At 34.0% G+C, this 23,232-nt stretch overlaps 1 protein-coding gene across 2 annotated transcripts in view; it reads left to right on the forward strand.

Moving 5' to 3' along the window:
• LOC110991400 (protein muscleblind) overlaps positions 1 to 23,232 on the forward strand; it is a 158,907-nt gene that overhangs the window by 76,297 nt on the left and 59,378 nt on the right. For both annotated transcript variants that reach the window (XM_045631649.1, XM_045631648.1), the window contains exon 2: positions 1,431 to 1,472. The gene's annotated coding sequence lies outside the window, so the exon portion shown is untranslated. The remainder of the gene's footprint in view (positions 1 to 1,430; positions 1,473 to 23,232) is intronic.

The raw sequence follows: 23,232 nt of genomic DNA on the forward strand, positions 1-23,232 counted from the left end.
TTTTCTTTTAGCTCACATGTTTTTCAATTGTCCCGGATCTCCTGTATTTGAAAATCATGTTTAGTGTCCCATACACTTTTGGATGAGTGTCCACTTACTCCGAAAGCGTGCAATTACCTTGACGGGATTGGTACAATCTTTTCTTGGGGGACATGTTAAAACCAATCTCTCTCCAAGGTCTAGATCAGACATATATTACCTTTGTTTATATCTGTAATAATCAAACACATTTAAACTACTGCGCAAGATTTCATTCGCCCCTTACTAGACCTAAAATGTTTATCTCAATCCGTCTGACTTCAAAAGCATAGGTACTCAGAGTCGTCACACATAGCCGTCAAATTCGTGCACGGAAACGAAGCGAGGTTCCCCAATAATATACTGAACTACATCTATAACGTCGATGGAATCTTACGTAGAATGATCTCAACTTTAATTAAATCAGACCAGAGGACAATTTCCTTTTCATTTATAAATTTGTAATGCGAATTTTGCATTTTCTAAGGAATACGCTGTCTACTAATTTATGTTGGGAATTCCCTAGTCGAGAGTTAAAACAATAAATCTGTACAAGGCTCCCGTAGTGTTTACTGTGCAATCACGTCGCTATTCTACTTACATAATCCCTTTTGCAGTGGAGAGCGAAAAAGCTGCGTTAAAAACTCTATTACTGCTAGGAATTTTCACGGTGACAATACAGAAGTAAATGAACGCCTAGAAGATAAGCTAAAAAAGTAATATTGATTACACTAAAGTTTGTTAACAATAAAAATTCTTTTTTCACAGTGTTCGAACTGTTCTTTTTAATTCCGTTTTATTTGTGTTTGGTAACAGTTTTTACGTTATTAAATACTTTCCTAATTTGAAATATTATTACAAAAATTCTCAAAACTCTTTTGGTCCTGGCCTCAGATCTCTAAATCTGTTTCATGATCATTTTTAAATCTAATAGGCAAGGTAATCAGCCTCCAGTGCCTGACACACGTCGTCGATTCTAAGACATGTCGGTTTCCACACGATGATTTCCTTCACCGTTCGAGCAAATGTTAAATGCGCACATAGAAAGAAAGTTCATTGGTGCACAGCCGGGTATCGAACCTACGACCTCATGTATGAGAGTCGCACGCTAAAGCCACTAGGCCAACACTGCTCATTATTATTACAAAAGATTTAATAATAATTTATAAATAACTTAAGAACAAAAAACGGTTATTTTTATGTATTAAAGTATTAGTACGATATGTATGTACTTAGTCATTAGCGGCGAGCGTCTTCACTCGAAACTTAGTTAATAAATCATATAGGTGAATCGTAGAAATTTATTTCTTTGGAATAAATAATTATGTGTTCTTCGTTAAGTAATGTAAACTTTATAACTAAAAGTGCTAAAACTTAACGGTAATCTAATGAATGATGTGTTTTCTTTTCAGATACTACCCGGAGTCATAAATTTTCTAGAAGCTCACTTAAAAGTAAGTTGTAACATAAGACTACAAAAACAGATTTTTGGTTTTATAAACTTTGAAATAAAGACGTAAGCATCCGAAAGAATGACGTCGTAAGGTATATTACTCATAAAATAATCCATTTCGCGTTTGTTTCATAGAACTCCAACCTCCCTTAAAACATCATATTTTGGCTTATACTTTAAAACAGTATTCATCATTTACACTGCTTTTGTATATTTCGTCTAGCTCGAAATGTATCTCGTATTTTAATATTTTACACTGTCCCCGTCATACTTTTCATGATTACTCTACTGGCAAAAGACCAACATATCTTTCGTAACTTTTGCTACTGAAGTGTCTAGAAGTCTTCTGATAAATGCTTATCAATGATCAATGTCTATATTGCGTTTTAGTAAATCTCGATCGAGTCTGATACTTTATTCAGTCTGAATATGTCGTCTTTAAAGTCTAAAAACGTTTATATAACCTCGTTCGGGCTCAGTTTTCATCTCGATTGCTATCTTTTGTCCTCTTGAAATATTACCCTTACTGCCGACTATCGAAGTTAGTTTCCGACATTACGAGGGCTATTTTTAAGTGACATTGTTCTTGCTCAGACATTTATGAAAGAGAAAGTCGTTTTGTCTGCTTGTGGAGTCTGAATTGCTAATGCTGGTCGGCATTTACGTGCCTTTTTGTTATGTGTAGCCCAGGTTACCAAAACGATGAACACTGAAGAAACATTAGCTATTGTCTGGAACAACCCAACCAATGCGCATAAATAAATGTCAGATTGCTACAGCATTTTCAACGTTGCATGTCTAAAGCCTGCGATCTATTTACGTATAAGTTGTATCTATTTATCGCGTGTGTAAATATAAAATTTTAAAATTCAATTAAACATACACACATACGTAAAATGTTTTTTCATACAAATGAACGTATCTCAACGGTATTTGCATTGTATGAAGCAATACGCAACCAAGCAATCTTATGTTATTAAGTAATAAAAATTGTATGCCTCCTTATTACAAATGTAACAACTAGTAATATGCAATAGTAGTTAAAGATTTAACTAGTTGAACGTCGCATACAAGTCTCTGCGTTAATTCAGAACGACAGAACTGAACTTCATGTACGAAGTTAGAGCTATTAGTCATTAATAAATAATTTGAACGTAGTCGATAGTCCCGTAAGATGGCATTCTTAGAACTTTGTAAATTTACGATGAAGTCGTAAAGCTCCTTACTAGTTCATGTTCCCAGTTGAAAAGGAGTAACAATATAAGAAGTTTCCAGTATTACCGTGTCTAGAGAGAGATCAAACCGCGCTGCATTCTGCGCAATGTATTATGCAGTCGCAGGCCCCGCATCACACCCGAAGAACACCGCTTACATTCGGTGAAATCGTTTCGTTTTAAAGTTCACAGAATTCTATATAGCGTATATCGTTTCTGAATATCTTTCCGAAACTACCTGCAATAGATCAGATGAATCTTAAGTTACTGCAGTGCTTACGTTATCCATATGTCTTTGAGTCTTGACTGAAAATTTATATCTATTTAGACATTTCATAAATAAAAATTCATTAAAATATAATTATGTTTCAAAGGATAGATGTAATAACTTAAAATAAATAAATGAAATTTAAAATATCTAACAAACCGTAGCTTAAAGTAAGAGAGCTCAATGTTATCCGTATCTAAGAAAAATATTTTAGTATCATTCTCTAAGGATTATGATAGGAACACATCTCGGTTCAAATTACAAACATGCATATCCTCTAAAAGTTTCTCTAGGTTGTTATTTTCTTCTGTAATATATGCATAAAGTGCATCTACTTGGTGCATTACACGAACGGTACAGACAAGACGTTTTCGAAAACTCTTTCTCAAGATATACGGCACCGCTCACGAGGCGAACTCAAAATGTTTTGTAGCGTTATTGTTTCGCGTGAAAGTTGCATAGACCTGTATCTCTTGTGGAACAAGTGATTAATAAATGTTCTGTTAGAAGGCTGTGCTATTAGATTGTAATAAAACGGCTTTTGTTTTAACCCATTTTTTAAATAAAATTTAAAAATTATGATCTACTCTCTATGGTCTGAGCAGTACTTCTAACTGAATATATTTTGTACTAAGTCTTTCCGAGTCATAAAGTGGCTTTTATTGAGAGGCATTTTTTTCCTATTTGCACCCTGCCTTTTTATAAATAGCCATTTACAAAAAGTTTTTGCTATTCGAACACTACTATCGTATGGAAATTCCTTTACACGCATTTTAATAAAATTTAAAAATTATGGTCTACTCTCTATGGTCTGAGCAGTACTTATAATTGAATATATTTTGTACTAAGTCTTGCCAAAGTCAAAGTGATGCTTTAATAAGAGGCATTTTTTCCATTTTGCACTCTGGCTATTTACAAAAAGTTTTTTATATTCGAACACTACTATCTTATGGAAATTCTTTACACGCAAGCTTCCGCCTAATCTGTACAGCACTTACACGATTAATTTGAGTCGATAAATCGGCATAAAAACCCAAGCCACGGTCAGTCGACCGCGCCGCTCTCTAACTATTACGAGTTCTTTGTTCTCGGCCGCTTGTACCAGTCATTGCGCTCGTTTTATTTCACGATCTAATCCACTTATTGTATGAGAATTAACCGTACGTTCCCGTCGATAAGGAATTGATAAATGTTCGTAAGGCTTTATGGTTGGTATCTCAGGCTAGTCTGTGTGACTTACAGCCTAGACAGACCGGCAGCGCGGTGGCGCCTGCCAGCCCATTAGACAGGCGTAGCCGTCGGTCCTATGTAGAGCGCTCGATAAACTTGTAAAAACGCCTTCTACCCATTTAATTTTATAGCTACGCTTAAGCGATGGTAGATTTTCTTTTGTTTTTCCATCGGCATTAATTGTATCGCAATTATCCTTGTGTTTATTAATTCCAATATTGTCTGATTATCAAGTATATACTTTGAACGTACAGATAAAATACTATACAAGTGACAGTCAAATTGTACCATTATTGAGTATCAAGCTAAATTTATTACCGTTTAGACTTCGAATGTGTACCATATTACTAAATTATTGTAAAGTCTTTAGGACCTCTGAATATACTAAAGGCACGTACGAGAACTTTTATACGGTGAATTTGATTATGTAATTCCTTGGAAATATTCAAGTTCTCCCTTCAGCGAGACGTTATCGCGGGCGGGTTCTCAACGCGTGCCGTGGGCGGGCGGGCGGCCGGGCCCCGCGGGGACTTAATTTGTTGCTCTCCTGGCGCCTCGCATATCACTTTCAAATGGTGTAACGCGACCTCACCACATCCCTTTCTAGGATCCGAGCAACGTCACGCTCTTTTACGTCTTAGGCGGGCCAACATCTAGAAATATTTTAGCGGGAAAACTGATTATGAATTAATAGAACTCCCGTGCTGATAGCGAAAACATGACGAAGATCAAATGTATTGAATATTGATGCCAAAGCCAATATATTTATGAGCGCGAAAATGTAATCACAATCGCGTACAGAGATATGTTGAATTATACAAGATTTTATGATTGAGATTGAATAGTGTATTAGATTATATATTTGATGTGTGATTTATATTCATAACGGAACCGGTTCTACTTTAATGATATGTGTGATGTCATTGTCATGTGTCGTAATTATTCGCCATATTATTTTTTTACATTGTCTTAGATAAGGTTGGTCTTTAGTTATAGATAGAAAACGTTCAGCTATTCATAATTTGTTATTATATTTGAAGAAAGATAAATTCTATATCTATATCTATACTAATATTATAAAGAGGAAAGGTTTGATTTTTTGTTTGTTTGTATGAATTGAATAGGCTCCGAAACTACTTGGCAGATTTGAAAAATTCTTTCACTGTTGGAAAGCTACATCATTCCTGAGTGACATAGGCTATATTTCATTTTCAAAAAAAATAGGCATCCTTACTAAAATTACGATAACATTAACATTTGTTTATTATTTGATACAATTCTAACAGATGGCGCTGAGTTAAAGGTAGTTTAGTTTAGGTCCGTGTCGTGGTACCAACGTTTCACATAAGTTCTCCTACGGTTTCCCTTGATTAATTTACTACTATGTAATATAACAAAAACCTTAGCCACAGCAACGCTTGGCCGAGTCTGCTAGTGTTTTATAAAAGTCAGCTTTTACTTATAACTGCTGATGTTTTGAAAGGCCATATGATCTTTAGATGACGCCATCTTTATAATTGAAAATATTTTGAAGACATGTGTATGGGTTGCTATGCTATGCTACATTACTCAGCCACGGAAATTGGTGTAGTTAAAGTATAACGATAATGATGTAGAGCGAGTTTAACCCCATACGTCCGCTAAACTAGCTAACACCTCTCATGGGAAGTCCTAAAAGCCACTTTATGTGAAGTAAAGTCTCACATTTGGCAGTTGTGCAAAACTTCGCGGCTTTTGTGGTACATAAACAAGCAGCATGTGCGCGTCCGACCGCGTATCGATTGATGTCACTTAAATGCATAGTTTTCGGCTGCGGTGTCCATCAGTTTCCGCGAAATTTTCCGCTGTTTTGGCAACACTCCTGTCCACACTCCCCACTGGCAATCAATGAAGTCATAGCCACTGAAAGTTATAATGTCTGTCATACCTGGTATTATTGGCTAAATTCATTTTAGGCGCAGTAATTAATTCAACTATACTGTTTTGCTTCTATTGTAAGCTGTATCCAATAATTTCCCTCAAGCCATAAACGATATGAAGATATATCATTTCTACGGTAATTGGGACGTTTTAATTTGTTAGATAGATACTTTTTGTTGTTTAGGTAAGAGGCGAAAAAAGGCAGCAGTCTCATGTGATTTGAAATAATACCGCCTATCGATACTAACATACCGATAAGGCTCGCAAGTACGTTGCCGGCCATTTAAGAATAAGTTTGGAATTTCTTCTTCTACTTAGGTTAACTACTTCATTAAAACGCTTAAAAATGACAATAATTTTTGTTCAAGTTATTGGTTTTGAACCAACTACTAAAAAGCTAACAAAGTTAACCGTGTGCCGACGTAGATATTATATATAACATAAGTGAATTGAACGTTAGTGATAAATGGTTTAATAATGCATCATTCGACGTCCCCCATATCTAATGTCTTCTTAATGCTGCATACACTTACCGTCACACCTCCAATTGGAGCTTTTCACCTAAGATAGAGCACGTTTCGTTTTAAAGCAGTTTAAATTTTGCCATCACAAAAAATATTACAAACATTACCTATACGTAATCAGGTGGCAGAAAATTTAATTTTTTAACTCAATTGAACCGCAACATTTATGGACTAGTATTAAGAAAAAATAATGTCAAATATCGGAAATGATGCAAAATTAACTGATGCGATGCTGTCCCACTGTCTGCAACTGCCAAGGTCACATACAAGATAGCTATATTTAACTTAAAAAAAATGAACAAAATGTCAGAAACACAAAGATTGCTGAAATTAAAAATTTAAATGATTTCTAGATAATTAAGTATTCCATTTTCAAATCCCAGACAAGATGTTGTGCTTTGAATTGCAGTTACTTGCAAATATCATGTCAAGCGAATAGAACTCGTATGGTGTAAGTAATAAGATCAGTTGAGGTCTTAATACCGAAACAGGAAGGACCTTGATTATGACAGTTTTGAAATGTCATATTAAGAATCAATACTGGAGGATTGGGAAGAGTTAGTGTTTATTTTTTTTTAATTTGAATTTTACGTTAATTGCGTATAAAAACACGAATTAATCATTCTAGTGGCATTTGATTTCAAAAGTTCCATTTTGAATATGTTACTAACACTAATGCTAATCTCATTCAGTGACGTCATATTGCCTTTGTGATTCAGAAGTAAGTAATATAGCTATCTAATGTTACCAAATTTTTCAAAATCTGTTCAGTACTTGCAGATTTGCGACAAATATTAGGTCACATATTTTTTGCAATAACTATTTAAAAATAAATAGCCCATGATGAGTTCTATATAACTACAAAAGAAGCAAATCAAATCATAACTCTTCAAACAATATCATTGTAGTAGATAAATAATCGTTAAAACAGTAAGCCAGTTAGGAAACATTTCACACTGAAAGTATAAAGTCTCATTTGAATGTAAGTTTTTTTAGCTCGTTTGCGGCACGCCCCGTTCTTTTGTTCTTGCAACGTGATCTGCTCGAGATGAGCTGAATATTATTGAGAAAAAAAACTGTATTGCACTGTTCCGCGCTTCAATCCAGTTTGTTTCAACTCGACACATTTCGCCGCTTTACCTGTCATCAAGCTCGAAAAGCGTGAAGCTGCTTATCGCTTTGTAAAGGCTTTTTTTTCAAGGTTTTGCGTATATGTGAATTAACTATCCCCGAATCTCACCAGGTTATGAAATGGTTTCTGGCGTTTAGCGATTGATTCCATTATGATATCGATACCCAGATAATTAACAAATCAAATCAAAATTCATTTATTCAATTTAGATGCGTCTTAGGGCATGCTTATAAATGTCAAAAACGTTTACAAAATTCGCGAAAGAGCAAAACTACGCCATCCGTTCGCAAAACTACCAGGTCTTGTTCTTAGAAGAAACTCCTAATGTTTCCTAGATATCTCCGATATGTATAAATATATATAATTTATTTAATGTCACAAATTTCCCCGTTCACCTTCCCAGAATATCGCAAAGCTTCTGTCACCTTAGCAACGCCTTAAAAAGCTTTTGAAAATGTGTAACCATACATCGTCCAACGAAAACGTTGTAACTAAATGCGTGCATATCAGCATGCACACATGTCAGTGCGGAGCCGTTGTGAACACTCCGAAGTTATCTGAGTATCGCTCGTGGTTTTCATGTTTATTTTTAGTTTTCAGTATTGCGATGAAATTTACAACGATCAGCGCGCCTCGCTGCTCGGCGCTGGAAACGATATCGAATGACAGGTTACTGATATTTCATAAATGTCTGCTATTTTACGCGAGACTGCTTGGTCACTAGGTAATAATTCTTTTGTAAACTAGATGTTTGTATGTCAATTGACGTATTGTAAATAATTTTAGATGATTGATCTTTAGCACCTAAATTTGTAATATCAATGGATACAATAATGTCTTGACCTCGTGCTTTGCTAAAGCTTACGGAGCTCTAGATAGGACTATTCTTTTCTCATCCAATAAATTCTCTTCCCTCACGTGTTCGTCAAAACACCATTAGCACCGCGCGATCCTCTTGTCAAGCTGAGATTTGGCGTGACTTAGTGACTGATTAGTAATTGCGAACTTGTGGTGCGACAGGTGGTTGAGCTACGGCCAAAGCTCAGACCCACGTTGATTGATCATCCTTTGACACATCTATTTGAAGAATAGTGATCGCTAGGTCGCGTGAGATTTGTGACGTCACAGCTATCGCGAGGTCAAAGCTCATGCATATTCATGGGCCGGCAGTTCATCTGTAACGGTCTTACGACCGGTTGTATGAGTTCATTGTTGCATATATCCGTCCATATGGTCGTCTCGCGTGCATTCTTATTTTAAAATTTAGATTGTACCGGCAAAATAATGTGCAAATTATTATTGCATGCTAACCGGTTTTCAAATTCAAGGAAATCAGATACTGTTATTATATATTACATTTATGTCTATTAACATTTACTAAATAATTAATTTTTCCTATTTGAAAACAAAAAAATATTTTATCTAACGACATTTTAGTATGAACAAACATTATTAAAACATGTTCAAATTGTACAGAGTTAAAATCGCGAGTTTTAATTGAATTTATACAATTAAAACAGAAAATGTAGGATAAAGATAACCGATCTCCTCCAATCTAAGGATACAATTTGGTTTTTTATGACACTTGAAGATCACGACTCACGAGTCATGATGCTGTCATCTAATTAGCTTAATATGGGAGGAGAATACCGGTAATTTTGGCTTCACTACAGTAATAATAATCCTATTTGTAATCCGCGCTAATTCGATCGCATCAATCCACGGGCCTATAGCTTTGTTGGTCTCCAACAGAGAATTTAACAGTAGAAAACGTTCAATAATATAGACATTGATTAAGCTGTTTATATATGACTGATGACATCGTATAAAAATATTGTTTATATGCATAAGTAGCAAATAGTATTTAATCCTGTTTTTACTCATATTTGTTACTCATATCTGTCTTTAAACTAGCAATCGAATTCCAACTATTTTTTTTTGTTTTGGTTCATAATAACCTATCAATCTCCACCTAAAATTTTACCGATCAATCTCCTTCGTGCCTTCTCCATCTACACGACACTGGCGAAGTACCTTGTGGCCAGTTGGCACAAATTAAAGCCAAAAAATGTTTATATGTGATTTTAACTTTGTATTCGAAGACGGTTTGTATTACAATAGGGTCAGTTAAGGATCGTCGCCAGTTGATATTTATATTCTAATTAGCCCGACGCCTCGAGGGTGCATGCCTAATATGAAATTGTTTTCTTAACGCGCTCTAATAATACCATTTGACAAAGTTTTTATTAGGTGAGATAAGGGGAAATTAATTTTACCTCTAGTTGTGGGCAAATAAGCCATAATAAAGCGTGGCGTGATTATTTTAAATAAAGGGAGGGCGTTACCTGTACGATTTTTATGATTTGTTTGACACATTATTATTAGTCATACCAGCGGTAACATATCTTGATCCCATTTTTAGTGATCTACAAAATAAAAGATAAGTACCTACTGTAATATTTTACCATTATTATTTTAAAGTAATCATTTTAGCATACACTGTGTACTAACTACCCTCTCTGCTGTTTAATAAAATGCATATTTCGTTCATTAAACTGCGCATACGCGTCAAGAGGCAATTAAAAAAGATACTCTTGAACTAAAGCCATGTTCTCAACTGATTAAAATTGCTCTATTCTTAGCGTGCATTAAATTTTAATCAAGATTCTCCCGCGACTTGCCCCTTCCAGGCGCTTCCAACGTGACAATCGTACACTGAATATTTCAGCTTCAATTACTTATAATCAAAATGCCAGAAAAGTAACTAGTATCCATACTCTTGGTTCATTATAGTCCACCAGGATTTGATTATTAAATACTAATTAAATATCCATAATTTTTTTATTTAAATTCTTGCAAACATTAATGTAAAACAAAAGCTTTTTGTAGACTTAACTAAAACGAAAATATTTCACTTTGTTTAAAAACTAAATCAGCCCAAATTTAATTTCATATAAAGAAAATTTGTTGTATTATTTGGAATGAAATATGAATAAATATACACTACTTGTATGCTTAATTAATATTAAAAAAAAACGTTCCACTAATTAAAGAACATATCAATCCACAATTTTTTTTATTGAAAAATATGTGTCCACCCGTGCGAAGACGGGACGGCCGCTAGTTTTAATATAAGTATATTCGTTCCTGATGGATTTTGTTTTCATACATTTAAACCGATTTGTTGATAGACATTATTTCATTTATCTCAACGCAGTTACGATTTTGTCAAGACCTATCAATTAGTATGAAAACTTGTGTGAGTGACGAGCCTCGTTTGTTTGAACGATGAGTGGCTTTCATTGATCGGAAATCAATTTAACGAAACGGTTTATTTATGGTGATAAAGAACGAACCAACTATTTTGAAATATACGGAAATTAATTATAAAAAAGTGTATATATAGTTTTGAGCATAGCTTAGTTAAGACTCAACAAGTCTACTGTACACAATACTAACTAAAACGTGGGAACTCGCTAATAAAGATAATTAAATACTTAACATAGTTACAAACATTCATGACACATGACAATGCTCAATACAACAAAATGGTGGTAAAGTTATGGTATTAAAAGTGAATTATTTATTTGTGTGAATGTTATTACACAGCCGGGTTTTTGCTTACTTCCCTGAGGTCCTGCCTTAAAATCTCGGCTTCAATTGATTTTTTCTATGTGCGCAATTAACACTTGCTCTTTCAGAGAAATTAGCTTGTTTTCTACTAAAAAATCGTATGACAGGCAAAAAAGGCTGTCTTTATAGAATACAGATTGAGGCCAACCTCCAGGCTGATATTATGTATCGATAGAAACACATTAATGTTTTCATAATAATATAGTTCTTATATATAATTAGCACTGTATTATGGGGCATTAAGGGGGGGTTCGTACTGAAGGAAACAAAATATTCCATAGTCGTTTCAGTGGAATTGAAATTTTCTATTTGCTGTGGACATTCAATAAGAATGACTTCATGCGTGGCTTTCACGCCCTATTCATATTATTGTATCTGTGTTTATGATATAAACATATGAATATGTATACTTGGGGATATTTATGCTACAAGAACCTGTTTTTGAAGAAAATATTTACTTAAATTTGCAGTGGTTATTCGACGCAACCTTTACAAACCAAAGTATTAACTAATATATATTATTTTTAGCTCTCAAAGTAGCACTAATCACCTTAACGTTCGAATATTTATACGCCATTCAAGTGATATACAATAATATTATACAAACTAATTACTTATTTTTAAATATAAATTATTCCTCGTACATCAAGTTGCAATCTTATATTATTATTTATTCCGTTGGAACATCCTGTTATTATGTGTAATATTGTACGTGATATTTTGAATTAGACAATAAGTCATAAAGTGCGTGTTTTGCATGAATACACTGAGCTGTGATTATTTTATTTAATCCGCTTGTTCTAGCAAACCTACTTGGAAATGTATTGAAATTTGTAAACCTTCTATCGGATTAGTAGACGTAATCAAATTAAACTTCCTCTTTTGAATACAAATAGCGCAGTATAGTAATGGCTAGATACTTTACAATATTTTCAAGATTTTTGGATTGTTTTTTCTACACGCTGAAGTTAAAGTTCTGGCGCCTAAATTCATGTCCTTAATATATTTTGATAGTAAATAGTGTTTAAACTATAGACAAGCATGATTGAAATTTTCACTAATAAGATCAAGACGTAACTTTTATATAAGCCTCAGAGAACATAAGTTTTGTCGTTTTGAGACAATGCTTAAAAGGTACGCGGCGACTAATAATAAAATGTAAATTCTTTTGTTTTTAATACAACATTACCTAAGAGTACATCGTACATCGCAACGCCACAAACCGATGCTATTCATGCTTTATACCTTTGTATACATTAAGTTTTATTACACTACAATGTAAGTTGTAGCAAGGAAGAAAAGTTTTACGCTCGGTATACGCTTATGGTAGTTGTGCTAACTTTGTTCATTAACTAACAAGCCAGTATTTAATGCCTTAATTGGTACATACCAAAGCTCTGTTATACTCTTTAATTCAACTGCTTTGTCTTTCACAAATAAAAATCTCTTTTATAAGGATGTGTTCTTATATCATTAGTTCTGAATTCTCTTTTACACTGACACTGTTGGGTCCTACATTTCGTATGTATTGTTATTGATTTTGTTGTTAACTGACCGATTTTAAGGCAGTGTTTTTCGCGTACTACCACTATGTGGTATCGCTTGTAAGCGATAAGGCCGCCCTTTGCCTTATATCTTTTGTAACTGTTTATTTTTTTATTTTTGTTATGTGTGTTTTTGTATAAGGCAATAAAGGATAAATAAATAAATAAATAAATATGTGGAGCTATCCACTGAAGTATTTCTAATATGACTTATGGTCCTTCAAGAAAAGAGCGTACCAATTCAACACAACAATTAAAAGCCGGCAACGCACTTGTGAGCCCTCTGGCATTGAGAATGTCCTTCGGCGGTATCACATTAACATCAGGTGAGCCTTCTGCTCCTGTTCTAAAAAAATATAAAAGTTAAAAATTTAACGTAAATTTTATTTGATAGCAATAAAATCCTTTAAGAAAAAGAGCATGTGAATTAACAGGGTTTAGGTCTATGGGCGGTATTATCACTTATCAGATAAGTCTCCTATTCCATTCCTGTTCTTTAAAAAAAATCTATGGCTTTAAGGGAATATAATTTGTAGGTAGTAACTACATATGCACATACCACGCGCATAATGACGTCAAAATATTAAATTCTGTACATCAAAGACTTTAAGAGCAGCCGTCGTGTGCATTCATTTTGTATTGTGACATGAATCAAGAACCGTTTACACCGAACGTGGGCGCTTGTCAATATCTTGACGTGTGTCGCAAAGTGCAATTCACCTACGAGTTACGAAATATAAACAGCTGATACAATACGTTTTGTACATATTTAGAACCGTCACCCTTTTTCGGCTACCGTCAGCATGTCTGTCATGAAATAAAAAACTGTCAGCAAAATCAATTTGTTTCTTATCTAATTAGATAGAATGTGCTGACAGTTTTATCTAAACACGTAGACATTTCGTTTAATATAGTATTGTTAATTAATCCATGCTTGATCTCATATTTTTCTATATATAACACTGAATATTAATCACTAAATGCATTATCAGTCCAAGATTTAGCTACAGATAATGAATATCGATCTGTTCTTTTACGAAATGTGCCGTTATATAATCTTTATTTCAGTTGTATGAATGTTGCATATTCCCGAAAAAATCCATACTTGTAACATGTTTTATTGGAATTATGATCTTGCAACTTTGTTCGCTTGCAAACGCATTTAAAAATACGTAAGTGCGGACTGTGGACACTAGGGAAAATATGTTTTAGATAGAACATACTGAATAATTTTGTCTATGAACGCGAAAATCCGTATCGAAGGTTGAAACAATATGCGATAATATTTTTTTTTATTCATCGCTTCCAACTCCATCAATTATTGAAATTGCACACACAAAACGAGTTCTTGATCTTATATTCGACTTATGACCTGAATAAGCCTGCAGTCCATAGCGTTATTTAATACGCGACCTATTTGTGGTGAGGCTGTAGCCGCCGGTGTCGGGTAATTCTAGACCTGTTTGGAGGTTAGGTATACCTGATACCTGCATTGCCAATATTGACCCATAAACCTACGTGAATAATGATAATATTAATATTGCTTTGTTTACTAAAAATTTCATCCGTTTCACCTTGATGGCTGGAAGTCTTCCACAGTCCGCATCACAAGACATTTTCTTTTGCGAACTAGCGGAGTTCTGGTCGGAGTCTACCCAGTGTGATACGACCTCCAACCGCCTAAAAAAAGAGATACTTATACCGCATACTCTTTCCTCAAAAGCCGGTACCTAACATACGCACTACAATGAGTGTCCATAGGCTGCGATGACTGCCTTTTTGGGCATGCCAAAGGCTCGTTTGGCCCGGTATGCTATAAGAATAAGTATCTTTTTTCCACTAATCTGATAATGTAAAATAAAATTCCATAGTCAATAGTGTAATTTTTTTTTATAAATAGTAATTGTAATTTTGTTTTAAATAACTAGCGTGCTTATGAGGGAAATTAATATACGAGGAATTCAACGAGAGCGTATTAAATAGGTGGACTTCGAGAGTATTACAAATAATTGCTCCGGCAAGGTTCAATGTAGTTTAACGGAATGGCCACTCATCGTACGAAGTAATGACCTGTATAATTATATTAAAATTATATATTTTACTAAATGTTTGTTGCGTTTTACATTATCAACCAACAGTTATGCCTGGCCGCGCAGGAAACTGACAGGATTTAAGGCCAATAATTGGTGATAATCAACAAAATCAATTACAATAATCAAATACAAATAAGCCTTGCACACTTTTTGGAACCAAGCAAAGTGCGCACCGATTCTTAAAGGGCCTTGTGAGAGTTCTGGCAGTGTGAGTTTCGTATTCAGAAACGTGGCTAGTGCATGGTTTATCATTTTAATGTTCATAATTCACTCATACAATCAGATTTTTATCTAGGTTTCAAATCGAGAAGAATAAATTAAACAAAGAGTTGCAAAAATGTTTTTCCTTAAACTTTAAATCTCTAAAATCCATCCAATTATCTCTATTAATAATTAATTCATTATTTACCGAATTTCCTTTTAATTAGCAAACGTTACTTTATTCAAGTCACGGTTAATGCTTCCGTTCCATGAATATCTTCTTATATATTGTTATCTATATGTGTTTTTTTTTGTTATGTCTTTGATTTAACATTGAAGATATACAGTTAAATTTCGGTAATAAAGCAGACGACGATTTAGCGCTAAGTATTACTTATCTGGCTTATTTTAATGTTTCCGAATCACACCATGAATGAGACACTAATCCTATAAAAAATACAAAAACGAACCTCAACATGAATCAGAAAAATACAAAATGAATATTATCAAACCATATCTTCACAATACATGCGCGAGTAACGCTCCTACTAACATTGTGCGTCGACGCGCGCGAATCTATTTTGTTCTAATCAAAACGCATTGCTCTGAAATCTATTAAACAAATATTTGTTGTTGTTCTAAATGTATAACATTTTTTTCTTAACTGATACTAAAACGTATATGTAACACACAACCGAATAAATCACATAAAAAGCGAATTTTAAGACTGCCATCATAAAGTAACATTTCAACGTTGCTTTACTACATTTTGAAACTAAACCCTGTTAATATTAAATTACTCTGTCACTTTCGAGCTTCCTGTAAACGAGGACGCACACGCCTAATAAGTGGGTCAAGTAATCCTTTAGTGTGGAGGAGTTAGCACGCGCCTAATTGAAGTCCAATGTCGTACCACCCGCAGTGATTGATACATATACAATCTGGCGTAAATTCACTACAGTACAGTCAACTTTATAAGATGTCATATGATCGGTCCTATGTGTATAGCTTCAAGGAGAGATGTTTCACATTCCACGTGTAAGTTTCTCATAACAACATGAACTACAAGAGTTTTCTTTTTAATTTTCTTATATCAAATTCATTTCTTTGTTTTGATTTCAAACCTTACACGTGTTCCTGATTTACATAGATCTACTTTTTCGATAAGATACGGCCACCTTTCCTTAAAATTAAGATAGTAAAACCCATAGTATTGTCTTTTATTAACATAACTTTTACACATTTAAAGTAGTTTAGTGCGTGGTCACCGTGACCACGCACGCTGTAAAGCACGCGAAACGTCGGTTTAAATTTAAAATTATGTACAAATAATTATAAGTTTAAATACAATAATACATAACTATAATCCGTTAAAAAGTGTTTTTCTTTAAATAGTAAAACCCATACAAAATTGGAGGGAAAATAAAAAAAAACTATTTGATTTCATAAGCGTTGTTTTTGAGTTGGCTTTTGCACTTCGTGTGGCATAAAAAGATACGTGGAGATTGATGAGTGACGTTTATCAGCGAGTCACAGACGGATAAGTGCAGATTTAAGGAGCCCTGTAGTAATTGGGTGTTATCGTCATCAATATCCATTAGGCGCCTCACGCTATTCCCGTGTCGCGACGGCTCGCCAGCGACCAATATTTGCGTTTGATAACAATTCACTCACACACTGAAAAATCTGAATATATATGGAGTCCTGTTTAAGCTTATTTAGGCAAAAAAACAAATGTTTGTTCAAATCAAAAGATGCTACATGTCACAGCATTATTGAACTTTCGATACGTTAATAAACAATTGTATAAACAAATTATTTTAAAAACGTTAGTCTTAGACAACCCTTTATTAAAAAGCAAGGGGCGATTTAATTTTAAACTTCACCTTTCGAATTATCCTAGCCAAGGGTTGACCCGTTGCCCCAATCTTTGAACTATAGCTTGACCGTTAATGCGCATATATAATTCGCTCGATTTAGTGAAGTAGGAATAAATTAGTTTCGTGTTTGAGAACAAAACCGACTAGTAGTTAGCGTAACGGTCGCGGAGTACAACTTTATTCAACCGCTGTTTTAGTGTTTTGTTAGTATTTTAGTAGCCTATGAACTGTCTATTGATAAAGGGTAACGTAATTACTAAGTAGGAAATAAAATGGACGTCGTTAACTAGGGTTTTTTTCAGGTTGCCTCGGCGTAACCTTGAACGTCTACTCTAGGAAATGTATTTAATACAAATTTAATTTTGATTAGGTTTATTTAATACTCTTTTATATCTAAATAATAGTAATAACTACTATCTTTGGTAAGTGTCGACTTCTCTATCTATTTTCTCAGTCTTATATCAGTATGATTAAAATTAGGCTGGTGACGTGTATCTCGTATATATTAAGATTTTCATGTAAAACAAAAATTTGTAATGAGAAATAAAGTTCTTTAAACACACCGAGGACTTAAGAATCTTAGATGTCCTAGGTTCGAACGCACAACCTTAGTTTAGGGTAGCGCACGTAGGCATTAAGGCATGTTCAAACTTTAAAGGCCTATTTTATATGCCTATTTATGACACATATAATGTATACCCACAAATAATTAGTTTTTGATAAACGATCTTTGTATTGCATTTCATGGTTTACATAAGAATTCTGTGAATATATTAGAATTAAAACGATTCCGTTAAAATTTCTCACATTTCCCAGAGTTCATGCCGTGTTCTCGTAAATCATTTGAATTATAAAGTGAGACAGTGCACACGGTGCATAAGATAGTGTCACCATGTAAATGGAGCAGGACTTAGGGGAAGCTTACACCTGTTCAATTTGAGTCTTGGGTCAAATGTAAGGACCAACCGGTTCATAGATCATAGTTCAGTGTATTTAATTTTAAATTCTTTAGCGATAGTTTTGACAGATTTCGTCTTTTCGACAGATTGCGTTTGAACTTCGAATCGTAATTAAAAACAGTTTATACAAGAAGGAATAAGTTTTATTGTAATTTTGAGGATTTGCTGCTGAAATTACATTATAGAAAGCTTTTGACGGTTCAAAATGCGTGGTCGTTTTTTGGATAGCATGAATAACGCCTAAAAGTTTTTGTATTGATTCAATTGGGTACTTAAACATTTAACCTTAATTGAATGTTTACAAGTGTGTCTGCATTTGGAGACTAATTTTAACCTAGAAAACGTTACGTCCAATAACAGTTTGGTCTCGTGGTAATGTTATGGGGCCTGTTAATTGGTAGGTGCGATGACGTCACAAGGCTAATTTGATTAGAGCTCTCAAGGCCTCTTAACAAGGAGCGCGCCGGAGCGATGCCTCATCACAGTTTATGATTGCATTTTTACCAAAACATCACTGATCTCGTCTAAAATTAAGATCACCTTGAGCTGAAATAAGATTTCATTTCAAGACGTGAAACATTTTTACATGTAGTAAAGTTTTCTTTAGAACATTGCGATTTAGTTCTTGTTAATTAAATTTTGCCATTTCCATATATTTTGGTACCGTTACTTTTTTAGTAAATTTGTATTACCACGTCATAAAAATTATGTCACTTCATCTCCATATTAAGAAAATACATCAGAAAACACTTTTATTGTAAAAGTCCAAAAAGTCACGCGAAACTTTTCATTTAAATTACATAAAAAATATCTATTATATTATATTTGATCGTAAATTACTGCAAAGAAATAAACGTCGTGTAATTCCTCTCAATAAATTTGTCATTTAACTTAGCGGGCAGTACAGTGGTTTTAAACAATGGACTGGAGCAACTAACCTCTTCCTGTTCCAGTAACTATAAGAACTGTAACAGATATTTAAGAGGGACCAGGGATTTTGCTTGAATGAATGTTTCTCTAGGACAACGAATACTTTGATTTTTAATTAAGTAAGTTTATATTTATGGTTAATAAATATAAAATTAGTAATATACTATTTTAGTAATATAATTGGATGATTTAATCATTCTTTTGAATGATTCTATTATGACAATGATTAATGATTGATGTTATTTTAAACCTTCGATGAAGCAACCTCCGATTGCCTAACTTTATGTTCACCTTATATGATCTTTTAAATATTAAATCAACTTGGTCATCCTTATAAAGAAGCGTGGGCCAAAGTAGACACTTCCTCTGATTACGTCACTATGAATCAGGCGTTCTGGTTCATTAGCTAGTCACATACGACCTCAATTGTCTTATGAATCGGAAATATTGCAAAGGAAAATACTTAACAATGTTAATTAATAATCTCTTGAGTTCGGTACATTGTTACCATTACGTCATTCAGTGCATTAATGTACTGCAGGCGCCATCTTTGTGCACTCAACGGCCTGCTCTTGATATGAAAAGCTGTGAGGATGACATAATAGAACGCAACTTGCATAGCCGTAACAATTTATGTCTATGACCATTCATTTTTTGCTTTTCATCGCATCTACTGCAGGGTTAGCATCTACTGACCACAGTAATACGAAATTTAAGGCTGGATTTCATTAGCAACAGCACTTGCTAATATACTGCGTTGTTTTATAAGAACACTGAAGTATCGTCAAAAAAAACCTATTTTACAAAAAAGATCAAAGTTGGCTGTAAAAAAGTTAGTTCTTTACATCTGTCAAGATATTTAAGGTGAAACGAATGTTCAAGGTTCCTTCTCGCTCGTGGCGAAACGATATCAATCGGTGCAAATTACTCGCGCAATTTTAGCAACATGATACAGTAAATGCTCCCAGACGGCTAATGAAACTCTACAAAGTCGCTTTAGACGATGTTGAGCATATGACGCCCAAACAAATCTTCAATATATAGCATATGTTAGGAAGAAACTCGGAGTAAGATATCGAAAATAGATTCTGCGAACGGGGTTACACGCACCTGTTATTTAGTTTTGAGACGGGTGAGGGGCGGGGTACAGTACATTCATTAATAATGCCCCGCAATGAGACGCCCTTATTTACGAGCTGCGGTAACTGAGTCGAACCGCATCGTACACGTCTCACTGATGCTAGCTGGAATACCATCTACATCAACTAAAGATCTTGAGATCTCAGATTTAGTTTTTTCTTATTTTTGGCATACGTTTGTTGGTGGTTTTGTAATATATTTTACGCTGCCGAGCAACTTTCTTTGTTCCAATATATCGTCCGACCGGATAGTTCGTTCCGAAGGACCAAAAACATGATTTTAACATTAAAATAAAACGTGAACAGCGAACACTAATCCGTTTGTGAAGTTGAAATTATTTATTCGTTTAAGCTGGGATTAATTATTCGTACAAACTAAACCAGTAATTGGCTTGATTTTTGTTGTATGAACGTTAGAGGCAAAACTGAAATGTCGAGTGACGAAGAGTTCAACACACTATCGAGTAAATCGATTCTATTGTCAGCGGCTCCGATGCTCGTGCATCTCACAAAAGACCGCAGAAATAACAAAAAACTTTCTGATATAAACCAATACTTATATCAGAGCGTTACTAAAGACAACAAAAACCGTTTGATTTTCGCTCAAATATTTCGAACAAAATTAACTATACAATACCAGGAAAAACTCACAGTTCAAACAAAAATTTAAGGATTTGTATATGTTTAAATTATATATACAAATGAATAAACTGTTCGTAGTGCACTTTAGCTTTATGGATTGAAAAATGGCATTAGTCCACAATTTACACAACAAAACGTTAACTTGAAAGTGAATAATAAACTGTGTTCTGTCCTAACATTGCTCGATTTATCAAGATTATTTAAGATCACCTCTTCAGTCTTTTGGTACTTGTACTAATACTTATATATTAAAACATTAAATAAAATTGCCGTGTCTGCCTCTGTGAATGCAAAAAACTCGAACTCAACTAAACAGATAGCTCCAAAAGACGGTGCGATTCCTTAGTAAGGTTGTACAATTCATTGCGTTTTGATGTAAGTTGAAATATTACGATATTGTTTCAGAGTTTGTAAATTCTTAGAGCGTAATTATACAGCGTACTTATTAATAACACTTTCAATGAATTTTGATGAATTTTCTAATCATAAACTAGCTTTTATCACAGTATTTTAATACGAAGCCATATACTTGAAATAATAATTTTAATCGAATAAAAGAGTGTCATGATTTGCATTTAATAAGAAAATGTACGTCTATTGTGAATGGTGATAACATTGTTATGACTCAGTATTTTTTATCTAACGCCATTGTATCATATTCCTTTATTGTTGTGTTTAAACGGAAGTGTTTTATAACGCCGCAATAAATGTAACTAACAAGTATTGTAATAGAGGGTTTAAGTGCGTTTGGGATTAGTATAACAGTTAACAATTTTTAATAAGCGTAGACGATACGAAACTTGAATTTTTAATTTAATTATAAATAAAGGTGGCTCAAATAAGCTGAACTAATCGCCCTAGTACTTTAACACGTGTGTGTAGACGGTGGAACATTATACAATAGAAAAAGGCTTACCAATTATTATCGACGTTTATTAATTATAATAAGATAATTTAAAAAATATTTAATATTTACATAGCATTAACATATTATGTAGGATAATTGGTGTGGGTGTTATTTTGGCGTTCTATCGAATTATTAGTAACAGTTAAGGTTAATGTAGTGGAATAAATAAAAAGCGTGTTCGACTGTTAGAGATTTATTTTTAATGTGTACGTAAAAGGCAATAATTTGTATGTTATTCATGTAGTTATGGCTGAGCCTAAAGATGAGGTAAGCGGCCTTAAAAACCACTTAGCAGTTAGCACACAGTTCTCGACACCGCTCACTGCGTTTCTTATTACTTTGATAATAACAATTACTTACGGTAATGTTGTAATTTCGAGCATTGCGAAGTTCTATTTCCGTAGATAAAGAGATTTAGATCTATTAAATAATGTTAGACACTTAGAAAGTTACCGACTCTTCTCGTTATATGAAGAAGCATTGATGAGATGTTTTAGCATCCGTCTTAAAGTTAAGAGACGCTCGCTAAGTACTCAGAAGATTATTGAAAAAAAACATTGTCCAAAGTTCATCCAAAGTTCATATAAAAAGTATTTTCTGCTCATGAATCATTACCATTGTTACGTTCGGGATGTCCATTTTTGGTGTACAGATGTTCAACATCACGACTTCTCTCAATTTTAAGAGCTGATTTGCATTAAATGACAATTTAATGCAAATCACATGCCTTTACCGCAGGTATTTAATTTTTTTATATTGTGTGCAATCAAAAAAATCCTTTCGTCTTTATTGCAGTTGTTGTAACTTCCACTTATTATTATTACATATTATATGCTGTTTCTTGACAGATATTCCTAACCTAAACTAAACCGTTATTAGAACAGTTCAATAAAAGTTAACGAATACTTATGACAATATTAAGACTTATATTAGTTCACAATTGGAATCGGAAATTTCTATATGCTTCTCTAAATCAGTCGTTACCTAATTGGATATTTAACATTGTAACATGTATTTGAGATAATTTAATAGATGACTCTGAGATGAAGAATCGAAATAAAGAACATTGAGATGTAAAAAGACTTATTATTAGGCTCGGGCGTTAGACATAATTAAAGCAAAGAAACATATTATGACTGTAGATATCGGATCGTCTTCTAAAACCGTCCTAGAACTTGAAAATACATTATTCCGTGTCTTGCTTAATCACTTCCCCGTGTAATTCCTAGAAAGATAACGAAAAGTCTTTTGGAAAGCTCTTGTGATTGCGATTTAAGAGCGAGTCAGATGAAGCGGGTTAATTACCGTTTATGTTGAGTCATCAAACGCGAGTGTTCCACCGCTCTACCTCAGGAGTGCGCGACTTCGCTTCACCGCTTTTAATTAAACGCTACAATAACCGGAGCTCACTCACTGTGCACGCGGGATGTAGTCCTATTGATTGTTCTTAACAATTATCTACATTTGCAAAGCGTAAACAACGTTTGACGTGTTGTGAGTAAGGTTATTTATGCAATATTGCTATCTACATTTGAACATTACATT

This window comes from Pieris rapae, chromosome 16 (assembly GCF_905147795.1).
Source record: "Pieris rapae chromosome 16, ilPieRapa1.1, whole genome shotgun sequence".
Lineage (NCBI taxonomy): Eukaryota > Metazoa > Arthropoda > Insecta > Lepidoptera > Pieridae > Pieris > Pieris rapae.